We start from the raw sequence: 6,000 nt of genomic DNA, 5'->3' as shown, positions 1-6,000 counted from the left end.
GTGATCTTCCTCTCCCAAATACATATCCCAGTTTAATCATGAGAAAAACATCAGAAAAATCTCAATTTAGGGATATTCTTCAAAATACCTGGCCAGTGCTCCTCAGAACTATTAAGGTCATCAACAACAAGAAAAGTCTGGAAAACTGTCACAGCCGAGGAGAAATAACAACTAAATGTTATATGGTGTCCTGGATGGGATCCAGGAACAGAAAAAGGACAGTAGGTAAAAACTAAGGGAATCTGGCTGGGCGATGTGGCTCATATGTGTAATCCCAGCACTTTGGGAGGCCAAGGCAGGTGGATCACCTGAGGTAAGGAGTTTATGACCAGCTGAGCCAACATGGTGAAACCCCATCTCTACTAAAAAAAATAAATAAATAACAACAACAAAAAATAGCTGGGCATGGTGGCGGGCGCCTGTAATTCCAGCTACTCGGGAGGCTGAAGCAGGAGAATCGCTTGAACCCGGGGGGCGGAGGTTGCAGTGAGCTGAGGTTGCACCACTGCATTCCAGCCTGGGCAACAAGAGTGAAACTCCGTCTCAAAAAAAAAGAATAAAAATAAATTAATTAAAAAAAATAAAAAATTGGCTGGGCATAATGGTGCATGCCTGTAGTCCCAAATACTTGGGAGGCTGAGGTGGGAGAGTTGCTGGAGCACAGGAGTTTGAGGCTACAGTGATAGCGCCACTGCACTCCAGCCTGGGTAACAGAGTGAGACCTCATCTAAAAAAAAAAAAAAAAAGAAAAAGTCTACAGGAGTTGGGAAAAAAAGAAAAAAAAAATTACTGTATATTCCAGCAATTCTACTTTTATGTTTCTACCCAAAAGAATTGAAAACAAGTATTCAAACCAAAAGTTGTACACAGATGTTCGTAGCAGCACTATTCACAATGGCTAAAAGATGGAAAAAAGCCCAAATGTCCATCAATGGATGAATGGATTTTTTAAAAATGTCGCATATCTGATAGAACTGAATAGTATTCTACCATATACTGACACATGCTACAACATGGATGAACCTCAAAAATGTGCTATGTAGAAAAACGACAGACACAAAGGTCACACATAGTCACACATTGTATGATTCCATTTGCATTAAATATCCAGAATAGGTAAATCCATAGACAGAACGCAGATTAGTGGTTTCTGGAGCCTTGGGGAAGGGAGGAATGGGAATGACTGCTTGATGAGTATGAGGTTTAAATATGGGGTGATGAACTGTTGTGAAACTAGATAGAGTGATTATTATACAACTTCATGCATATACTAAATGTCACTGAATTGTACACTTTCAAATTGTTAATCTTATGTTTTGTGTGAATTTTACATCAATTTTTTTTGAGACAGGGCCTAGCTCTGTCACCCAAGCTGGAGGGCAGTGGCATAATCAGGGCTCACTGCAGCCTCAACTTTCTGGTCTCAAGTGAGGCTGCAGTGAGCCTCTCAAGTAGCTGGGACTCTACAGGTGTGCACCACCACACCTGGCTATTTTTTTATTTTTTGTAGAGATGAGGTCTCACTACGTTGCCCAAGCTGGTCTCAAACTCCTGGCCTCAAGCAATCCTTTCACCTCAGTCTCCCAAATTGCTGGGATTATACATGTGAGCCACCCCACCTGGCCACATCAATTTTTTAAAAAGAGGAATGCACCAAATGCATAGAGGAAGTTGAGACTACAGGTGTGTGCCACCAAACCCAGCTAATTTTTGATTTTTTTTTTGTAGAGATGGAGCGGGGTGTCCTCCCTGTGTTGCCCAGGCTGATCTTGAACTACTGGGCTTAAGCGATCCTCCCACCTCAGCTTCCCAAAGTGCTGGGATTACAGGTGTAAGCCACCACACTTAGCCAGAAGTGGTGTTTGAATTGAGTTGTTAATCAATTTTTGAATCAATTAGCAAACATTTATTGTGTGCATACTAAATGCTAGTCACTGAGGTAGGCATTGAGGTGCTATAAATAGATATAGGTCTGGGGCAGTGGCTCACACCTGAGGCATGAGAATCACGTGAACCCGGGGGCAAAGGTTCCAGTGAGCCGAGATGGCGCCACTGCACTCCAGCCTGGGCAACAGAGTGAGACTCTGTCTCAAAAAAATTAAATAAAATAAATACATAAATAGATAGATATAGTAGGTAATAGTAGATACAGATACCTAGGTCTATACATATATGAATATTCTCTCTTTCTTGCTCTCTCTCTACACACACACACACACACACACACACACATATGAATTCAGATCTTATCTTCCCCCTCAGAGAGCTCACTATATAATTGGGAGAGGCAGACACATAAATAGGCAATTATAGTGCTTTCTGTTACATGTGATGATAGATGTATTGCAAGGTATTATGGAAGTAAGGAGGAGCAGCACCCATCACAGCCTAGGGGTGTTTTAAATAATTATTAGAAGGTGGCCAAGTGGCCAAGGCACGGTGGCTCATGCCTGTAATCCCAGCACTTTGGGAGGCTGAGGTGAGAGGATTGCTTGAATCCAGGAGTTCAAGACCAGCTTCGGCAACATAGCAGGATGCTGTCTCTACAAATAATAACAATAATGATAATAATAAAATTAGCTGGGTATGGTAGCATGTGCCTGTAGTCCCAGCTACTCAGGAAGTTGAGGCGGGAGGATCGCTTGAGCTTAGGAGGTCGAGGCTGCAATGAGCCATGATCACATCACTGCACTCCAGGCTGGTGACAGAGCAAGACCGTGTCTCGGAAAAAAAAAGAAAGTGGCCAAGTAAAGAGGGAAAGGAAGGTCATTTTAGGAAGTGTTGAGCGAAGAGATAGAAGATATATATGGAGAGACAGAGTGAGTGTGTGTGAGTGCGTGCATATGCATAGGAAGTAATTACAAGTGGTTCCATCTTATCTTAAATTTTTTTTTTTGAGATGGAGTCTCAGTCTGTTGCCAAGGCTGGACTGCAGTGGCATGATCTCGGCTAACTCCCAACTTCCGCCTCCTAGGCTTAAGCTGGGACTATGGCGTGAGCCACCACAGCCAACTAATTTTGCCTTTTTTTGTATAAACAGGGTTTTGCCACGTCACTCAGGCTGGTCTCGAACTCCTGGACTCAAGTGATCCTCCCGCTTTGGCCTCCCAAAGTGCTGGGATTACAGGCATGAGCCACTGTGTCCGGCTAAGTGGTTCCATCTTATAAAAAAAAAATTAAAACTAGGAAGTGGCCAAGTAATGGGTTTCAAACAAGTGAACAACAGGCTTATGTTTTAGATAAATCCTTTTATTAACAGTGTGAAGTCTAAGATTAGAAGAGGAAAAAGACTGGAGGCAGGGAGACTAATAAGAAGGCTATTGCATGGTGGCTCATGCCTGTAATCCCAGCACTTTGGGAGGCCGAGACAGGTGGATAATGAGGTCAGGAAATCAAGACCATCCTGGCCAACGTGATGAAATTCTGTCTCTACTAAAAATACAAAAATTACCTGGGTGTGGTGACACGTGCCTGTAATCCCAGCTACTTGGGAGGCTGAGGCACGAGAATTGCTTGAACCCAGGAGGTGGAGGTTGCAGTGAACTGAGATCGCACTCCAGCCTGGGCAACCCAGCGCGACTCCATCTGAAATAAAAAAAAAAGAAGAAGGCTGTTGCAATGGTCCAAATGAAAGATTTTCAGGGTCTGAGCCAGGCAGGGAAGTGGTAATTGTGAGAAAAAGGAAAGGTCAGAATCAAAACATGCTTAGATGGTAAAATTAACAGGACTTGAGGATTGATTGGATATTGGTGGTGAGAAAGCATTAAAGATAACTCGAGGTTCCTGTTTTGTGTGATGGAGTGTGTATTTATCAGAGATGTCAGTTGATAGCAACAAAGGCTGACTCAGCATAATGGTTTTTGTTTTTTTTTTTTTTTTAAGGATATTAGGGGCTGGGCATGGTGGCTCACACCTGTAATCTCAGCACTTTGGGAGGCCAAGCCTGGAGGATCACTTGAACCCAGGAGTTCGAGATCAGCCTGGGCAACTTAGTGAGACCCTGCCTCTAAAAAACAAAAAATAATAGACTGAGTGTGGTGCCTCATGCCTTAATCCCAGCACTTTGGGAGGCTGAGGCACGAGGCATGTGGATAACTTGAGGCCAGGAGTTTGAGACCAGCCTGACCAACACAGTGAAACCCCATCTCTACTAAAAATACAAAAGTTAGCTGAGTGTGGTGGTGCCCACGTGTAATCCCAGCTACTCAGGAGGCAGCTGAGTAAGGCACAAGAATCTCTTGAACCTGGGAAGCAGAGGTTGCAGTGAGCTGAGACTGTGCCACTGCCTTCTAGCCTGGGTGACAGAGTGAGACTCTGTCTCAAAATAATAATAATAATGATGATAATAATTTTAAAAATTAGCTGGGTGTTGTGGCACACACCTGTAGTCCCAGCCACTTAGGAGGCTGAAGCAGGAGGATCATCACTTCAGCCCAGAAAGTTGAGGCTGCAGTGAGCCATGATCATGCCACCGTACTCCAGCCTGGGCAACAGAGCAAGATCCTGTCTCTTAAAAAGAAAAAAAAAAGGATATTGGGAAGCTCCCACAATTGTTGGGAGAGCTGGAGAATCAGGTTAGAGGCTAAGCTTTCAGGAACAATGCCTCAAACCATTCCAGAAGTGTCTGGATGCTACCGGTGCCCCCACTGCTGTGAGAAGTCAACCTTGAAAACGCTGGAAATTCCCTAAGTAGCAAAAAAAATAATAAAAAATAAAAAAGGAAGAGAAGCTCCACACTCCACATATCCACATACAGCAGGTTTCTTCACTAGGTGACAAGGGAAACTGGCAAATAGCCCTGACTTACACTGCAGACTGGGGCTCATAACATGGACATTCTTCCATATATAGAAAAGCTCTTTAAATTCTGAGGGCAGCCACAGTGTGACACAGATGGTGCTGCTATCAACCAATGTAGAGAATAGAAGAGTTTGGGGGCAGGAGTGAGAAGTTCCATTTTTAACGTGTGGTATTTCAGGTGTCTGTAAAACATTCAGATATAGATGTCTAGCAGGTGGTGGGATATTTAAAGTCCTTAGCATTCAGGTAGCAGTTAAAACAACAAGAATGGGTAGGATGGTCCAGGGAGAGCATGTACATCGAGATGAGAAGAAGAAAGCAAACAGAATCCTGGGTGTGAGAAAGAAAGCTTGCCTGGATTCTTGGTGTCCCTGTAAAAAGCCCTACCGGCCTGGCACGGCAGCTCATGTCTGTAATCCCAGCACTTTGGGAGGTCAAGGCAGGCAGATTGAGCTCAGGAGTTCAAGATCAGCCTGGGCAACATGGTGAGGTGCTGTCTCTACTAAAAATACAGAAAAATTAGCCAGGCATGGTGGCATGTGCCTATAGTCTCAGCTACTCAGGAGGCTGAGGTGGGAGGATCACTTGAGCCTGGGAGCTGAGATGTGCCACTGCTCTCCAGCCTGGATGACAGAATGAGACCCTGTCTCAAAAAAAAAAAAAAAAAAAAGAACTATCTTCTGATCCAGTTGCCTCATGTTTCTTTAGTGTTCACATGTACAAAGTACTTCACTGCGTGAGTATCTCAGACCCTTCAGTTATTCACAAAACACTGGGCGACATTAACATCTAAGTAGTAGAAAGATGAAGAGGAGATCAAAAAGGAGACCAAATAGGAACTGTCAGAAGTACAATAGAATAGGCCGGACGTGGTGGGCTCACACCTGTAATTGCACCAGCACTTTGGTAGGCCGAGGCAGGTGGATCACCTGAGGTCAGGAGTTTGAGACCAGCTTGGCCAACATGGCGAAACCTCGTCTATACTAAAATTACAAAAATTAGCCGGGCATGGTGGTGCATGCCTGTAAACCTAGCTACTCAGGACGCTGAGGCAGGAGAATCACTTGAACCCGGGAGGTGGAGGTTGCAGTGAACCGAGATTGCACCACTGCACTCAAGCCTGGATGGCAGAGCATGACTCAGTTTCCAAAAAAAAAAGTACATGTACATACGGAATAACTAGGAAATTGAATTAATTCA

Source organism: Aotus nancymaae, unplaced genomic scaffold, assembly GCF_030222135.1.
Source record: "Aotus nancymaae isolate 86718 unplaced genomic scaffold, 86718_ANA_hifiasm-v0.15.2.pri h1tg000081l, whole genome shotgun sequence".
NCBI lineage: Eukaryota > Metazoa > Chordata > Mammalia > Primates > Aotidae > Aotus > Aotus nancymaae.
Note: the sequence above shows the minus strand (reverse complement) of the source record.